General features: G+C 35.4%; 1 protein-coding gene and 1 long non-coding RNA gene across 10 annotated transcripts in view; one reads left to right on the plus strand and one right to left on the minus strand.

Moving 5' to 3' along the window:
* The window catches only part of LOC121043002 (uncharacterized), a 33,986-nt gene extending 25,399 nt beyond the window's left edge, over positions 1-8,587 (plus strand). For both annotated transcript variants that reach the window (XR_005796622.1, XR_005796621.1), the window contains one exon: positions 7,102-8,587. This is a non-coding gene — a long non-coding RNA (uncharacterized LOC121043002). The remainder of the gene's footprint in view (positions 1-7,101) is intronic.
* The window catches only part of CDH18 (cadherin 18), a 1,020,275-nt gene that overhangs the window by 408,928 nt on the left and 591,544 nt on the right, over positions 1-19,803 (minus strand). The window lies entirely within an intron of this gene.

A 19,803-nucleotide genomic window follows, 5' to 3' on the forward strand; every position in this document is an offset into this window, starting at 1 on the left:
TTTTATAGCAGTAACTTGTGTCATGAACCTTTTCAGGTTTGCTTTGTATAAGTCATCATTTTGCATTTCTTGTATTTAAAAAATAGACTATATGGTAAAGTAAGTAGAGTAAGATATTTCACCTACATTTTTTTTAATAAAAGGAGAGATGCAAGTCTTCTCTGAATTCTGATCACCCTAAAACACATTAGTATAAGAATAAGGAATCACTAGAAGAAAATTCACTGAAATTTTCAAATTGGTTCTACTTTATTTTTACTAACCTCCTCTTTTCAATTTTTTTTTTTAATTCTTTATTTTTTTTTATTTTTTTTTTCAACGTTTATTTATTTTTGGGACAGAGAGAGACAGAGCATGAACGGGGGAGGAGCAGAGAGAGAGGGAGATACAGAATCGGAAACAGGCTCCAGGCTCCGAGCCATCCGCCCAGAGCCTGATGCGGGGCTCGAACTCACGGACCGCGAGATCATGACCTGGCTGAAGTCGGACGCTTAACCGACTGCGCCACCCAGGCGCCCCTCAATTTTTTTTTTTTAAGTTTATTTATGTTGCAAGAAAGAGAGAACAGGGAGGGATAGAGAGAGTGAGAGAGAATCTGAAGTAGGCTCTGTAGAGCCAGCACAGAGCCCAATGTGGGGTCAAACTCATGAACTATGAGATCATGACCTAAGCAAAAATTAAGTCAGATACTTAACCGACTGAGTTACTCAGGCACCCCTATTAACATCCTCTTTAAAATGAAAGACTAATGGATCTCAATGTTTGCACACAGAAAAATAAATTAGTAATGACTTGAATATTTCAATTCCAATGAAACTGACATTTTATATGAATATAGGTTTTCAGATGGTTGTGTAGACTCTAATTACTTATTTAAGATGAAAAATAGATATACTAAGCAACATATTAAAAGTAACAAAACATTAGATCTTTAGAATTAAGTAGATAGTGGCCACATCCAAAATACCAAGAAGAAGAATTTCAAAATTTATAACTTGACTTTTTAAATTATTAAAATACACATTTAAATTCCTTTTATAGTAACTTTTTCTTTACATTTTCTATGGAGATATTTTCAATTATTAGAGAAAATTAACAAACTATATATGCATTGTCAATTGTAGAAAAATTGAAAAAATTTTGCATTGTCTTACAACTTTTTCCAAATGAATTCCCTTTTATCTTCACAACTCTTTGTACAAACACTTGGGGGCTATAAAGTCAAGTAACATTTGACCTCAGAACATTTCTATCTTCTCTCAGACTCATCCAATATTAGAGAACACCAAAAAGTAATTTATCACTGTGTCACACTTGCCTGAAGAATTTCTTAGGGGACTAGAAAGACCGATGAAGTTAATCATTAAGCCTAGAAAATCCCTAAAGGTGATTTTTTTTCTCTTTGATGTACACAGATAATTCTGTCTTTGTTGAAGACTGCTTATGGATCTTTGTTCTTATTGCCAACCTTTAGGTTTCAGGTAACCTATTAAATATCCTTGTATTAATTGAACCTTGAGTCAAAATGCCCACTTACAAATCATTCTAGGTAGTAGATAGTTCAGTCTCAGTCTTGACTATGCTCACTGTTGGAATAGTGCATGTCAGTTTTTTGGGGGGAATACAAAGAAGTGTTAATGGGAGAATACAATTGAGATTCTCCTTGAAAAGGAATTTTAGTTTCAATGGATAGGTTTTTCATAATATATCTTGCACACGCATATGGCCCTCAATAAAAATCTGTTTCCAAGGATCCTGAGAAGACTTCTTAAAGAAAAGCCCACAGGTGTACCTGGCTGGCTCAGTTGGTAGAGCATATGACTCTTGATCTCAGGGTCACGAGTTCAAGCCCCATGTTGGGTGTGGCATATTAAAAAAGTAAAAAATAATAAACAAAAAGTAAGCCCTAAATGCTGAGCTTAACCTTGTAAAGGTCATACTTTTTATAAAGGAGTTTATCTGAAGAAAACCATTAGACATACTTGAATTTGTCTCTGCTCTAAATTCCTCAGTGTCAAAGAGCAAAGTATACAAGACTTAAAAATTGATGGAGTTATAAACCTCCAGCAGCTCCAAATCATCCAGCAATTACACTCCTGGGCACTGATCCCAGAAAAATGACTATTTTTGAAGAAATACCTGTAAACACATATTGATAGCAGCATTATTTGTTATAGTCTACAACTGGAAACAACTCAAGTGTCTCTCAACAGGTTAAGAGTTACACAAACTGTCATACATCTATACCGTGGAAAACTACTCAGAGTGAAGAAGGATGGACTATTGATAAAGACAACACACGGGAATAATTGGGATAAAGACAACTCCAGGGAATTCTGCTAAGTGGAAAAAAAAAAGCCAATCTCAAAAATTTACATACGATCCCACTTATACAACATGACCAAAATGACAAAAATCTATAGATGGAGAGCTGACTCATGGTTGCCATAAACTAGGAAGAGAGGTAAAGATGGGTGAGAAGAAGGTAGGTATTGTTACAAAATAACTACAAGAGCAACCCATGTGGTAATGGAGATGTTCTCTATTTGATTGCTGGTGGTAGACACACACATACCTGTGGAAGAATGAAAAATGGACTGTAAGAGGTATCCATGCTCCAATCCCTGAAACCCGTAAATGTTACCTTACTGGGAAATGGGTAATAGTAAATTAATCCTCAATTCTTTAAACAGAAGTACCATCATAATTGTAGTTATTAAAAAAAAAAAAAAAGGCAGGGGGAGATTACACACACAGATGAGGCCACATGACCATGGATGCAGAGATAAGACAAATATGACCACAGGTGAAGGAACAAAGGCAGACATCAGAGCCGGAAGAACCAAGAACAGATTCTCTCCTAGAAACAGCAGAGGGACCACAGCCTTGAAGTCACCTTGATTTTAGCTCAGTTCTACTGATTTTGGACCTCTAGCCTCCAGAACTGTGATAATCAAATTTCTGTTGTTTTAAGCCACTAAGTTTGTAGTAATTTGCTACAGCAGCCAAAGTAAACTAATATTGCATATATGATAAAATCACATAAAACTAAATATAAATAGACATACACAAATGAGTCTATATAACTGAGGAAATTAGTGATGTTAGTTGATTACATCATTATTAATTTTCTGGTTTTAATATTGTTCTATAAAGTTGCAAGATGTTTTCCTTGGCGAAAAATCGTTAAAGAATCCATGATACCTCTCTGTATCATCTTACCTTGAATATAAATATACTACACATACTGAAATTAAAATTTAATTTGAACAAGAGATAGAGGGGCACCTGAGTGGCTCAGTTGGTTAAATGTCCAACACTTGATTTTGGCTCAGGTCATGATCTCATGGTTTGTGGGATCAAGCCCTGCATCTGGCTCTGCGCTGACAGCATGAAGCATGATTAGGATTCTCTCCCCACTTCTTTCTCTGTCCCCCTTCAATTGAGCTCTCTATCAAAAGAAATTACTAAAATTTTAAAAAGTGATGTAGTTATTTCACCTAAAACTATTGAGGAGAAAAAAAAAAAAAAAACTAGAGAGTATCTTCATGACCTTAAGGTATGCAAATATAAAACACAATACAAAAAAAACAAAACAAAACAAAACAAAACAAAACATGTAAATCACAAGAAACAGAATTAAAATATATTAAAATTAAGAAACGTAATTTCTAAAAAACAAACAAAAAGAACATTAAAAGAATATAAAGGCAATCATTAAACAGAATGTCTTCACAAGAGAGAATATATTTTTTTTAATTTTTTAAAATGTTTTTATTTATTTTTGAGACACATAGACAGAGCATGAGCAGGGGAGGGGCAGAGAGAGGGGGAGACACAGAATCTGAAGCGGGCTCCAGGCTCTAAACTGTCAGCACAGAGCCTGACGCGGGGCTTGAACTCACAGAGTGTGAGATCATGACCTGAGCTGAAGTCAGAAGCTCAACTGACTGAGCCACCCAGGCGCCCCAAGAGAGCATATCTAAATAAACAATAAACACAAAATAATAATTAGGCCCATTAGTCATCAAAGAAATGTGAACTAAAACCACAATGTGATACCGAGTATAAACCCATCAAAATGGTTATCATTGAAAAGGAAGTCAATACTGGGTGATAGGTTGTAGACAAATTGAAATTTTCTTACACTGACAATAAATTTAAATTAATACATCCATTTTGAAAAACTGTTTTGTACTATCTAATAAAGTTAAATATACATATTCCTTATACTCCACAATTCAAATCACTCATATGCATATGTATATATATATATATATATATATATATATATATATATATATCTATATATATATCCAACAGAAGTTCATACACACATGTTTAGAACAACAATATTCATACTACTACTAAACTGGAAATGACCAAAAGTCATCTACCTTTTTATGATTAACTGCTTTTATATTCATATATACCAATATTATAGAGAAAAAATGAAATTACTATAATTGTATGTATAACCATGGATGGTCACTTAAAAATTAAGTTAAATGACAAAAAACAACAACAGGAAAAAAGCTTATAATAGTACATAGTGAACAATTCTGTTTATGATATAAAGAAAATGTAAAAACATGATGGTACTAAATTTATAGACTTGGAAATATTTTTATCCTTGTTATTTTGGATTATAAAATCTGGGAGTATGATATATCTTCATACTTATTCAGTATTTATTACCATCAAAAAAATGTCAAATTTTCTATTTTTTGTATATAGGTCCTGAAAAATTTTGGTCAGATTATTTTCTTAATTTCACATGTATATCACCAATTACTGCTATTATGAACAAAAACTTATCAATACATCACATTTTCTAATTGGCTTATAATAATGCTAGGAAATATATTCCAAATTTTAGAATGCATTATATAGACTTACTCAATGATATGTATAAATACAGAGTTTTATGGAGATTCATCCCAATGTTGCTTATTGAAAATTTAGGGAAAATAATCACTAATAAAAGGTTGCTTGTATAGGAATAATGAGTCAATAAAAATAATATAGTAGGTGAACACTTAATTATGTGGAAATGAGGAGAAATCATTGCTAAGTGAAATAGCATGTTACAAATGGGGTGAATTCCACTTAAATATACAATGGTAATACTGAGTCTACTTAAATATACAATCGTAATAATAACAGTGTCATCGTTATGATCAGTGTTACTCTTTTTTTCATTATCTGTTCTCTTGAGTTTTAGACATTTACTTCAGTACTAAGATTTTATAAGTTGTTATGTTTTTAGTGCATAACTGACTTTCCTCCTCTTTAAGAAATATATATATATGTATACATATGTATATGTGTATGTATACATACATATATATATGTGTGTGTGTGTATATATATATATATATGTATATATATATGTGTTTGTGTGTGTGTGTGTGTGTAAATTCAATAAAGCCTTTACAGAAGAGGGTCCTTCCAAAATTATTATCTGAGTAAATGGAATCGAGCAGATCATGTTAAAATCTTGACTTGGCTTTTAAGCCTTGGGAAATTTAATTCTTTGATACTTAATTTACTCTTCTATAAAATTTGTAAAATAAAATAATCACATAAGATTTGATGGTCTTGTCTTAAATTATAGCCTATATTATTATTTTGTCATAATTATTAATATACTAGAGAGGATTTGGGGAGTCATGTTTTGATACGTTGATGACTACCTGCTATAAACATAAACCCACAGTTTTCTAAAAGTAAATCTGTTACTTTTATCTTATGTAATTACTTTTTAAAATGTCTATTATTCAAGAAAGAAGTTTTTTTCTTGGTTTCAATCATCTTATAAATTTAATAGAAGAAAACACAATCATGCATCTTCATTTTTGTTACTGGATCTTTTCTGTTTCACTTTTTCCGGGAAATCTTTCTTCATTTTAAAATGAGACAAACTAATTATCCCTCAATTTATCTACTTACATTTAAATCCCTTACATTAATTGCAGTGGAAGCAAAACGAGCCTTTGAGAATAAGTCTTAAATCTCATTTGGACATTTCCAATTTTCAGAAGGTCTGGGCTTCTCACTTAGTTTGGAAGAAATAAGTACTTAAGTATGATATGGTATGTCTCTGAAATATATTTAATATTAAAGTTCACTTAAAAAGCATTAACATATCTATGAAACATAAAATCAGAATATATTTCCTGGTAGAATTTGAAATATCGGATAAAGATACTCTATAAACAAAATGTTAGACTCAAAAATAAACCCTGTGTTGATCTTTTCTCTACTTAATATTATGGCATCTTGTGAAATAAATGTAACTGACGTTATCACATATTCCATTATTGGATAAGTATTTTTTCACGTGATGTTTAAAGCAAGAAAAATATTGTGGTATAGCTCCCAGTGTTTCAATCAAAAAACCAAATAAAAAATATGTATATTACTTTATTTTTAGATACTTAAACATTTTTTAATGTTCATTTATTTTTGAAAGACAGACAGAGTGCAAGCAGGGGAGGGGCAGAGAGAGAGGGAGTCACAGAATTGGAAGCAGGCTCCAGGCTCCGAGCTGTCAGCACAGAGCCGGATGCAGGGTTTGAACTCACAAACTGGTAGATCGTGACCTGAGCCGAAGTCAGAGGCTTAACCAACTGAACCACCCAGGCGCCCCATACATTAATTTAATACAAGGAAATAATTCGTTCCTCTGTCTCAGAATAATCCCATGATATGACCTGTATTCAACCTGAACCCATATATTTAAGACATCATAGTGTAAATTCACTTCTATTTTGTATAAAAATATTAGGCAATACTGACTTCAAGTTAAATGTGTTCATAATCCTCAGAGGAAAAAAAAAATCATTGTAGTTTACACATGACAAAACACATATGGAAGAAGTCTGTAACAGTAGTGTGGAAGTCTTAAAAATAGAGCTGCAAATGTTCTAATCCTGTCCTAACAAGAGAGTGGAGACTCATTTCTGACTCTTTGATTGTATGATAGACTTAGTGGCTGATTCTAACACCAGAATATGGCAGAAATGATGGCAGGTCACTTGCGGGATTGTTACTAGAAGGCTGTTTTCATCTTGAGTTCTCTATCTTCCTCCATTCCAGCCTCCCTCTTGGATCACTCATTCTCAGGGAAATCAGCCACCATTTTCTGAGCTGCTTTACAGAGAAGCCCAGGAGGTAAAGAGCTGGGGGGACTACAGTCCAGCAGCCAGCAAGGAAATGAAGCCTGCCAACAACCAGGCAAGTGAGCTTTGAAGTGGATTCTCTGGTCCTAATACAGCCTTCAGATGAGAGCGGGCCACGCCAACTGTACTCTTGTGAGAGACGCTGAGCAAGGACCACCCAGATGCCCACTCCCAGACTCCAAGCCCTCAGAATCTGTGAGATAATAAACGTTGTTTTAACCTGCCACCTTGAGGAAAACGAATATAGACACAAAGAGCACAGAGTGTGGGGACATAACATGCTGCTTTATCTCTCAGAACTTTATCTTCCCATTCTTAAAACCAGGTCTTACTTAACTATATTTTAGAGAGAAGTGCAAAATATAGAAAAATAATGTTTAACTCTATCAAGTACGCGGTACTATACGAAACGTATAGGGTCATATAGGATACATGGCACATATTATAATTTTACCATTTTGAGTACTATTTCAAATATGTCTTTTATGTTAAACTCTTTAAAAGAAAAGAAATAAAAAATTAAAATAACTCCTCTATATCTCTACACAACAGCTTTCCCCAACCAGGGTTTAACTTGGATAATTTTAATAGATCTTTCCAACCTGTATAAAACTCAGATAAGCCAAGAAAGAGCTATTAATCTAGACACAGAATGTAACACATCTCCATACCATAATAAAGCATGAGACATTTTAAGTCTAAAATTGAAAGGGAAAGTGTTAAGTCATAATATTTTTAGCCTCAGAATTTCTAATACCACGGTTAGCGTTTTTATTGTGTAGGTGATTAATCTGACCAGGAACAGTACCCTCTTCTCCCTTTCTTCCCAAGTAATGCTGAGAGTGACCTTTGTTATCTGCTAGATTCTAACTGATTTTGAACAGGTAGGTGGGAAAAAAAAAATATGTGTTTTATTATGAACAAAGCAACCTAACCCTATTTTGGTAGTGAAAACTCAAAATAATGACATATTAGGAACATTTTTAAAGCTGTAATGGCGAGCTTAAGCCCTCATGCTAGTATTTTCAGTAATGGAAACAGAGGGTTTTTGTTTTGGATTCCTCCTGAAAACCTGGACCTTTAACCAATCTGAACAGAATTTTGCAATGTGCACTCATTCAGAACTCACTCAAACATCTGAAGAAGATTCTGCTTGATTCTAAGAGAGAAAAAAACCGTCCCCACCTTCCTCCCATTACCTCCGACACATGGTGAGTTCTGTTCAAAGCACACACCAACAAAATGGACTTTTGTTCAGAAAGTACAATCTTCCTATGTATATTTTTTTGTCACTGGCTGAATAAGATCATTGAAATACATACTTTGATTCCTTTTGTGCGATATGATATATTTTTTAATCTTTTTAATGTTTATTTATTTTTGAGAGACAGAGACAGAGTGCAAGCAGTGGAGGGGCAGAGAGAGAGAGAGAGAGAGAGAGAGAGAGAGAGAGAGAGAGAGACAGAATCCAGGCTGTCAGCTCACAGCCCAATGTGGGACTTGAACCCACAAGCCTAAAGATCATGACCTGAGCCGAAGTTGGACGCTTAACCAACTGAGCCCCCCAGGCGCCCTTGTGCTATACAATTAAGTTGCCCCATTTTATAAGAGTCTTTATCCGATAAACAACACAATTTAATAGTAGATAGGAAAGCACTGAGATTAATATGTGTGACCTCAAGTTGCAAAACTTGTTAGGAACAAGAACGTGGGGAGGCAATTAAGGGTATAAGATACAAGTATATGCAACTACCTTAGGAAAATGTTATCAGTGGCCAAAAAAGAAAAAGAAAGAAAAAACAAAAAAGAAAACAAATCTTTTGTATACATATGTTTTCAGGTAACGTGAAACAATACCATTTCTCTGTGTTTAGTTTTGTAAACTAGCTAAACGCATAAGCTAGGCTAAATGGGTACTGCTTTTGGCTTTTGCTTTTCTCCTCTGAAAAAACAAATGTTAAATCTATAATCTTGAAGTCTACTCTTACAATCAAGCCCATTATATATTGATACCCATAGAGTTAATTTGACTATGAGCTAACTGTAATATGGTTTACTTTCCTGTATTTACAAAACCATACCTTTGTTTTGTTGGGAAAGACGGTCTTTAATTCCTCTGAGAATATGATGACAATTGTAGATGCACTTTCTAGGAAAATGCACACATACCAAGATGACCACAATACAGAATACAGTCTTAAAGCCAAGTGCCAGAGATACAATAGTTTTTATAAAGATCTTGTAACTGCAAATGGTTTCTGGCCAAGAGATCTTTCTCCACACTGATAAAGGACCTCCATTTATATTATTGAAGTGGGAGCTTCTGAAAGGTGGGGCTGGAGAAAGGCAGGGAGGATTCTGCGAACGATTGGAGACATGGAGAAGAAAGGTGAAGTTCAAGTATTCCGATGTCCAAGTTAGAAACTGGGAACTGTTTCCCAAAGAAGCAGCTGGATAAACCACGGCCAGGTTCTAGAATAATACTGGTGCTACATTTTAATTACATTTTGATTTAGGTAGAATCTTGCAGGTTGGCTTTGTGTCCTAACCACATTCATCACACAGGTTTTATGAGGAAATATGTTCCAAACTCTAACAGTGGCTTACAAATGAACTTGTAGAGCACAACCTGTTTGCCATTTGGGGACGATTGCAATTCATTATTTTTATGAATAGTTCATTAAAAATACTGGCAATGGGACAAGGAATGAGTTATAATACATTTAGAACCAGAGCACTTTTATTATAAATTTAGGTGATTTCTATGTATATGTATAATTTGCAATTTAGTATGAAAGCCACTTTCCAAAAATTGTTCTGATCTTTCATCAAAAAGCAGTAGTCAACACTAGCTATAGGTAAGCTAAAAAACCTAATGGCTTACTTCTTTGCTTCTATACACATTTTTAATATCTTAAAAAAGGCAATGTGAACGCGCACCTGGGTGGCTCAGCTGGGTAAGCATCCCGACTTTGGCTCAGGTCATGATCTCACGGTTTGTGAGTTTGAGCCCCACGTTGGGCTCTGTGCTGACAGCTCAGAGCCTGGAGCCTGCTACAGGTTCTGTGACTCTATCTCTGCCTCTCCCCCTCTGAAAAAATAAATAAATGCCAAAAAAAAAAAGTTTTTTCAAAAGGCAATGTGAAGTGTCAGTACAGACCAGTTGAATCTTAGGTCACAAATCAACTATATTCAAATCGAACAGGGCTTGTAACTTATTAAAAATGACTGGTAGCAGAAAATCCAGAGAAAAACTAACAAACAGAAATTAGACTTATATAGCATTTACTGCAATTGGTATTATTAAAATGCTTTTTCAAGTTGGGAAATCCTAGATGTAAGCAACAAGGCTCAGTATCCTTAATAATACCACTTGTATTTTTTTTGTAAATAATTACATTCAGAAGCTAGTACACTTATCTGTAAACATGAATGAAATATTTCCTTCCTCTAGCCATTAACATACTCCTCAACAATGTATGTTTTCAGAAATTAATAGTCAATGTAATAGTCCCTAGAGATAGCAGAAGAAAGAATCCATTAATTAATGAAGAGCTAATCGTCTGAAAAATGAAAACCAGATGTCAATAGTTCTCATATATTTAGTGATATCAGATGTAAAAATAATTAATAGCACTTGGTACAAATTCTATGAGAGCAGGGATTTCATAGGACTGAAAAATGTAATCTGTGGGCTTTATATCATTCTCATACTGTCATTAAAAAACAAAGCAAGCAGACAAACACTTAAATAAACAATCTACCCCTTGATCCTTCTGGTTTAATATTAAGTTTAAATGTTCAATATACGTTAAAAAGTTTAAAGTTTCATGCACAGTACCTACTGAAATTTTGTTCTTTTCTAAATTGACCATATCTACATCTAGACAATGTATAAAATAGTTTGTCCTTATTAGAGATATTTCTCATTAACCTAAACAACATTATTACCACTGAGATGTTCTATTACTTGGCAGCATACTGATTTGCAAGCCCTTATCCTAGGCTTCTTTTAATTGAAAATATTATCAAAGTGAACCACTGACAGTACCCAATATTCCAAGACTTTACACAGGATAGCGATGAAGTACTATTCGAACTTACGAATTTCCGAGAAGCATATTCAGAAAAGTGTACCAACTCACCTATTCAAAATAGCATGGATACAATGTAAATGGCAAATGTGGTCAAAGATGCATCAGTCTAAGATCATTTATCTATTTTTTTTTATTCTATATACTTATTTTGAGAGAGAGAAAGTGTGTGTGGAAGGAGCAGAGAGAGAGAGAATCCCAAGGCAGATTCCAATTCAGAGCTCAAACTCATGAACCGTGAGATCATGACCTGAGCCAAAACCAAGAGTTGGAAGCTTAACCGATTGAGCCATCCAGGCACCCCTAAGATCAATTATCAAATACAGAATGTTTGAGAATATAAATATATCCATGATTGGACCAACGTAATGACAAAACCAACAAGAAATCAAAATACAACAATCATCTGTCCAAGTCTGTCTGTTTCCCTAAGCTTTCACATAAACCAACTGTCAGTAGTTGGTAACTAAATTATGGCGATATATCACTTTATAAATAAATAAAGATCAATGAGTAAAGGAAATTTCCAATGTTTAATAATTAATGATAAATAACAGTGTTTGGTCTACCATAAGATGCCTGAAATTTAAACAGAAAATGGTGATTGCTCAAAATTGTCTACTAACTCAAAATAAAAAAAAATAAAGAAAATTTATTATTTTATGTTTGTCTTTGTGGCCACCTTCCCTTCAGTATTTTAAAAATACAAGTCCTTGGGGCGCCTGGGTGGCGCAGTCGGTTAAGCGTCCGACTTCAGCTCAGGTCACGATCTTTCGGTCCGTGAGTTCGAGCCCCGCGTCAGACGCTGGGCTGATGGCTCAGAGCCTGGAGACTGTTTCCGATTCTGTGTCTCCCTCTCTCTCTGCCCCTCCCCCGTTCATGCTCTGTCTCTCTCTGTCCCAAAAATAAATAAACGTTGAAAAAAAAATTAAAAAAAAAATACAAGTCCATCCAGTTATCTCCATTAAAATTCTACTGTTATATATATTTGACAAATGCTGTCTACTAAACCTGTTTCTGTAAATTAACAAATACTATATTCTGTACTTGGTTAGAAATATAGTATTATAATTTAACTTTATAAAGCTAAATAAATTATGATATATTTTTACTGTTCTTTTTCACTTCCACAGTTTCTGATAATATTCTTTATTTCTTGACCAAAACTAATTGATCTTAAAAAAATTAGAAACATAATATTAAAAAAAATAAACTGGTATAAAATTATATCATTGTACTTAGCCTCGGTTTTTTACTTAGGAAATTTACTAAGTTCAGAGATTATTACACTTTCTTGAAATTCATAAATATCAAAATTTTCAACTACTACTCATTCAGTTCTTTAGGAGTAATCCTTATATTTCTGACTTAAAATGAGATAATATCTTATAATTATAGTGACTTGATATGCATGCTGTATAGTCTTTGAATGTAGATAAGGAAGAGTTCATCAGAAGTGTCTAATATATAATTTACTTTTATTATTTTTCAACGAGGTATCCTAGCAACAATGAAAGACTAGTCATTGCCTTGCCTTCTTCTCTTCTTGGGTAAGGAAACAAAAATCTTGTTTCATGGCTTATTTACTATCACTATAAAAACTGTCAGAAGTACCTGATCGCTCATTACTTTTTTTTTGAATGGGATAAAAGTCAATAGAATACTACTAAATGTTCAATGAGAAATGAAATTCAACTCATACAACTCAAAGCAAGATTGTTTCGATGAGTTCTAATATTGACAATGAAAATGTTTCTTAAACATACATAAAAATTTTAATTAAAAATGTTTTCTGTAGTAAGAACATTTTTTATAACCTTAACCTAAAGTTATGTATGTACAGGGAGAAATCAGGAGAAAATTCTGTATTATTTTTATATAGTGAGAAAAAAGTAGTCACGAAGAACATTAATATTGTCTACAGTAAAATCTTATTGTTGTAACAAGGACTCATGTAATTTTAGGAGTCTGCCTTGCGGCAGTTGAAGGATATGGAAATGTTTAAAGAGAAATCTGGAATTTATTCACGTCTTTGCAGGTTATTGACAGCTCTTCCTGATAGAGCACACTGTTTGTGCATGCCAAAGACAGCAGTAACCAGCGGCCAGTCGTGTGACCTAGTTTCATTCGAGCTGAGATTTCCCGTTCTTCCAAGTAAGTAGTAGTATAAGGACAATTATTTACAGTGGTAAATTTAATTATATTTTCTCAGCCCTGAATACTAATGAAAAATCTAATATTGAAATCTCCTGGCTAGAGTAGTTTCCCTAAATCCATAGTACAATAAAAATATTAATGTTCGGTTATTAGGTTGAATATTTATGCTAAGAGGGAGAGGAACAAGTGTGGTGGGTAAGAGTGGAGACGTAGGCGTCAGCTGGTCAGACGCGGGTTCATATTAGCCCCATGCTGCTATGTTGGACATATCTCTTCACCTCAGAAACATTAGCTTTGTTAACTACAAAATGAGAATTATCATCGTGCGGAGAAGAGAAATTTGTGGTTTCTACTTTCCGTCTCAGTGAACCAGAACCTAAATGAGTCAGCAGCAGCTCCACCATTTTTTTTAAAGTAGCTCAGCTGCCTAAATAGTAAATCTATAGAGTGGTTGTAAGGGTACGTGAAACAAGGCAAGAGCTTTCTGCATTTTTGTTAAACCAAAACTCTTTGGTAAATGTTACTCTTTTATTTTATTTTACTTCATTTTATGTATTGTATTTCAATGTTTATTTATTTTTGAGAAAGAGAGAGAGAGAGAGAAAGAGAGAGAGCAAGTGAGAGCCAGGAAGGGGCAGAGAGAGAGGGAGACAGAGGATCCGAAGCAGGCTCCAAGGTGAGAGTGTAGAGCCTGTTGTGGGGCTCCAATTCCTGAACTGTCAGATCATGACCTAGGCCAAAGTCAGAGGCTTAACCAACTGAGTCACCCAGATGCCTCAATGTTACATTTTAATTATTATTGCATTAGAAATCTTATGCCAAAGATATCCAACACATCAAAGAGAAAAAAAAAAAGTAATAATAACCAAATAAATAATAAAAAACACAGAAGTGTTGATGTCTGTTGGTGCAGTTAGTATTCTCTTGCATTATCATTTACTCCAGGTTTGCAAAAAAGGATACTAACCAAAAACAAATGTAAACCTATTTGGTGCCTATTTTAAATTTGCCTTCACTGAAATGGTCATCGTAACAGCAAGAATATCATTTCCAACTATCATCTATCTTTACAAACTGATAGCAGATGCATATATCCTCCCACCCAAAATTATGTGACAATAAATACACAATAGATTCAATAACCCAAATAAAATACACATGGTGTGAGGATGCCTTGTACCCTCTCCTGTTTTTCTTTCACAGGCAATTACTATATTATAGAACTTAAAATATGTGTCATTTCATATGTGCCAAAATCATATGCCATTTGCCTTTTCTCTTGTATACATGACCAGTGACTTCCGTGCAGTCTGTGAGTTCTTTTTTGCTGTGGTCAACCACCTTTAGGGGTCCGTGAAATAGATTTTCTCTTCTGCTAAAGTATCGGTTGACCTTCAAAACGTGGATGGTTTATTTCTTCTCAGGAAATAAATCAGTCCCTCTGTTGCTCAACAACTGTGGTCAAAATGGGATGTGATAAGGGGGAAATATAAAAAGTACTGCTTGCAAATTGGTGTTATTTACATTTATTGAGGAAATACAATATACTATGAAATACATCCTAGTGAACCGGAACCCAAATTAGTTAGCAACACCACAATCATTCTTTTTAAAGTGTCTCAGCTACCTGAATAAAAATGACTCTATCCAGGTTTAGATTACCCCAAAGTGAAAACAAGCACATTTTCCTTAAGGAAGCAGCAACAGTGGCCTGTGCTCCATTAAACTCTGTATTATGAACTGATGTTGTGGGAATTTTTTTTGCTTTTTCTATCTTCAGAATTCGACTATCACAGCTGCACCGTCGTATGTAAGTTCACTTATTATGGATACACAAATGGATATGGTCAGAGATATTTCTAGGCAATCAATACTCTTTACTTACATTAATAATTAATAAGCTTTATAGACATGATGGCAAAGAAACTCCGAGTCAACATAAGCACTCTAAGAATATATTGTACTACAAAAGTCAAATAAGGATGTAAACATGTCTGAAGGCAGCACATAATATAACGATTTACTCAGAAGTATTTGAGTAAGTTACATGGTGGGTTCTAGACTTGGAAACAAAACATGTGCCAAGACACTGCTCTTTTGGATCCGATAGTCTGGGCAGTGGGGTATAGACAGATATCAACCCAATAATCATCATATTGTTGTCTAAAATATTCAAAATTCCAGAGGAAAAATGTACAGTGGAAATATAGGAAGGACGATTTACTCTGGTCTGGAGACAGCATTCATTCAGATGTGACATCTCAGCTGATGTGATAAAAACAAGTAGATACCTACCAGGTAAACAGACTGGAAACAGAGGAAACATGCCAGGTAGAGGTAGAACATTATCAAACTCCTGTAAGCGTTAAGCAACTGAAGGAAAGCTATTGTGGCTGACTCTTGAAAGAGCAAGAGGTGGGGGAGGGGAAGTCAGCCAGGGACAGGAGCTGGAGCCCTACTGGGTGCCAGCTCCACCCCATCTTTTAGATTATGTTCTTAGCCCCAAACAGTGACAATTCTCAGTGACAATTCTATGCATATTCTTATTAAAAATGTCTTCATTCTCTTAGTGTAACAAGAAATGGGGAGGGGGTTATGAGTCCAAAATAAAAAAGATGGTGCTTTGAAAGAGTGTACTGCTGGAAGATACAGAGAAGAAAACAGATTCCAGAGATCATTAGGAGATAACACCTGTTAGGGACTCAATGTACCTTCAAAATCCATAGGTTAAAGACCTCACCCCTAATATAATAATGTTTGGGAGAAGGACTTTGGGGAGGTAATGAGGTTTAGGTGAGATCATGAGGATGGGGCCACCATGATGAGACGGTGTCCTTATGAGAGAAGAAGACACCAGGGTTCACTTTTTCCATGCCACCTGAGGACAGCAAGGAGGCAGCTGTTGGCAAGCCAGAAAGAGGTCTCTCAACAGAAGTAAATCTGCTGCCACCTCCATGAAGTTCCCAGTGTCCAGAACCTTGAGAAGTAAACATTCTGTATGCTACTTGGTCTATAGTAGTTTGTTGTAGTGATCCAAGCAAAAACAACACCCATAGAGGAGATGAACCAAATGTAAGAGGAGGGAGTGCATTGCCAAGCGTTTATTTTTAGAGAACCTGCCAGCGTAATAGATGTCTTAGACAAAAGGAACCACGGAAGAGCCTATATATTTAGGTTGGTGGGCGCTGGGGGGAGAACCACATTCCAGATGTGGTGGAACTTGAGCTGCCTTTGAGATTCTAAGTAGTGGGGTCAGCCTGAGCTGCTAGATTTAAGGCTCTGCAATCCAGAGAAGGGGTCTGGGTTAGACATATGCTTTAGGACTCATCGATTCTAGGTCATGGTTAAAGGCATGTGTGAGACTTTTCAGGAAGAGAGCAGGGAGTAAGAAAACAAGAGACCCAGGATCCTCTGGTTGTTAAGGATCCACAACATTTAAAAGCTCTCTGAGAGCAAAGCTGATTGAAACGGAGAAGCCACGGAGGAAGGTGCAAAGGAGGGGGCACGTTCGTTGACTTCACATGAAGTTTTCTGGAAGAAGGCAGACAGATACACCAGTGTGTGAGACTCTAACAGATTAAGGGGGCTGCAAACTGAAAAGTACCATGGATTTAGTCACCTGGAGGACATGGTCACCTTAAACAGAATCACTGCAGTGTAGGGATGAGGCCAGATGCTAGACTGGAGTGGGCTGGGAATAGCATCAAACTTAGAGAATAAACTCAAAGTATTTTCTGACTGAAACAAATTTTAGAGATCGTCTCACAGTTTCTCTATTTTCAGCTCTCCCCATCACCCCTGGAAATATTATGCCATTTGTAAGGGAAGAAAGAAGAGGTGAATTATCTTGCTAATGCTTCTTCTGTGTTCTGAATTTACAGACAACAGATGCTATGGGAAAGATAACGAAGCACCAAAGAATGACGAAAAACTGCATACAAGAGATGTGTCTGAGCTCAGTCTGTAGAATTAATGGGATCACGTGAAATGCAGTAGGCAAGAAGGAAGGCTGAAAGTGCTCAGTGTTATGAGAGCAGAAGTGAGAAGACAGTGGGCCATGAGGATACTTTAAGGGGAAGATTGGACCCTGAGCCTGAGGAATTAGCTGGGTCTGATGCCTTTCACAGAGCTTGAATGCCAGCCAAAGGATTTCAGACATTTCTTAGATATAGTGGAGAGCCTTTGAAGCATTTGGTCAGGAAAGTGGCAGGAAGAATATGAGTAATTTAAAGAAAATCAATCCCTTTTGCCCATCACAGTGGAAAGAAAGAAGGAATCGAGAAGAATGACAGAAAAGAGGTACTGAATTTTTAAAAGCAGAAATTGATGTATTGTGTGTATGCACAAGATCCTTTTGTATTCTGTACAAGAATTACATTCTTATTATATTAGTCACTATTAAAAGGATATTTTAAAATATGAATAATTTAAGTGAAAAGATAAAAAAACTATAATGGCTGTCCCAAGTTTCTTATGAAATTTCTGATTTTAGAAGGAATAAAAATACAAATAAATGTATCTGCTGAAATAGTTATTATGTTCTTGAGAAGCAAGAGGGAGAGATTTTATTTGCAATAGAAAAGAATTACAAAGAGATTTTTATTGGCCAATGTTAACAAGTTCCCAGGGTTCTGGATCTTCAGTGACCTTGACTTTTCCTAGACTTTCTATCATGGTCACAACCTGAGAATTAGAGAATCAGAATGAGAGGTCTGAAATTAGAGAATCAGAATGAGTGAATGGCAGTGCAAAAAGATAAAGATAACAAGAAAGTTAGGAGTGTGTGCCTGTACACTTAGTAAGTGACCCCTACGCTCCTTGTAGGAAAATGCAATTAGCATGACATTAATAGGTGAGGCAATGCAATGTTTGCATATTTTCATATTTGGGTACATCCATCCATCCAAATATATGCACACACTACTAAATACTTTGTGCGTGTGCGTGTGTGTGTGTGTGTGTGTGTGTGTGTGTTTTCGTTGTTGGCAAAAGTAGATAAAAATACAAATGGATAGCTAGTGAGATAGAGAAGAATGTCAGAAATAATAAAAGCAATTTAAATATTATGCTTATTTGAGGACAGGGTTCAAGAATCACATTTTGTTACAAGAAACAAAACACAACTTCAAGTCAATGTTTCCTAATAACGAGAATCAATACATCTGGAAAGAAATACTCACACAAAAACAACCACATTTTCTGTCAAAAATGAATATTATAGAAGTAGATGGTCACTCAATTTTTTTTTCATGGTCATACTGTTGAAATTGCTTCCCACCTACTATTCTCTTACTTCTTTTCTCCTACCTGCAGGGACTAATGAAAATTACTTCTATGACCTATGTCACAGAAGCCCATAAGAAAAGAAGCATCCGTGTTAGAAAGGGCAGTAAACACCCTCTTAGAAAATCAGTGGTAAGGGCAACTTTGATGTTGCACTGTTACATATTGCTTGCTTTTAAGAAAAAAATAAAAATTAGTATTTTTGCCTGAGGCAGCTTTTGATTTCCTGGTCCCTTTAGAGTCTCCTTTATTAATTTTCTTTTAAAAAGTACTGTATCTTCCATGGTCTTCCCCAGTTCATTTCTCAGTGGTGTCATTTTCCTGGACCTTCCTCCTTAATTAGCGTTTTAAATTCTTCCCCTTACCGGGTGTGAGCCCTCAGACCACTCCGCTCTCAGGTGTCTGCACCCACAACCTGCTTCGGCTACCCTCTTTTCTATCAATTAAATTTGACCTTTTCTGAAGCTCCAACTGCCCCAAATACTGTCTTCATTTCCTGCCTTTTTTGTTCGCCAAACTTCCTTCTTAGAACTCTCAAATGGTAAATCCTGCAATTTTCAAAGGGGATTCCAATTTTCACAACTGGAGTTGGCAATGTTTGGCCTTTTTGTAATCCATGGGTTGTTTCCTGGGAAAACTGGCGAAGAGAATGCTCACACGTCATGATGCAGTGGAATGCATGATGAGAGTGTGGAGGGTCTCAGCCTTTGACCCCAGCAGATGGTAAGTGGTGTCATTGGTGGCAGGGGAATCAAGGCGGGTCTGTGAGGGCCGCACATAATTAAACTTTGAGAAAGACTGACCATGATTATTTCCCAAATTCCTACAGTCGTAGAAGATGCAAATCACTGAATACCAGTGAGGGAAGCAACCTGAAAAACTAGTACTAATTCTCAAATTATCCTCTGTATAACATACCTGAGAGGGATGTTTAAGATTTGATGGTCACTTCAAATTTTCACTGTTTCCCAAAGCAGCCTGGGACCTTCCTCTTGGGACTGCACTATTCATATATGTCTCGTATCTGCTTTTTGTACAATTCTTCACTTGAGAAAATATATTACTTTTTTAAAGAAACTGAAATA

Source organism: Herpailurus yagouaroundi, unplaced genomic scaffold, assembly GCF_014898765.1.
Source record: "Herpailurus yagouaroundi ecotype Mexico unplaced genomic scaffold, PumYag 29, whole genome shotgun sequence".
Lineage (NCBI taxonomy): Eukaryota > Metazoa > Chordata > Mammalia > Carnivora > Felidae > Herpailurus > Herpailurus yagouaroundi.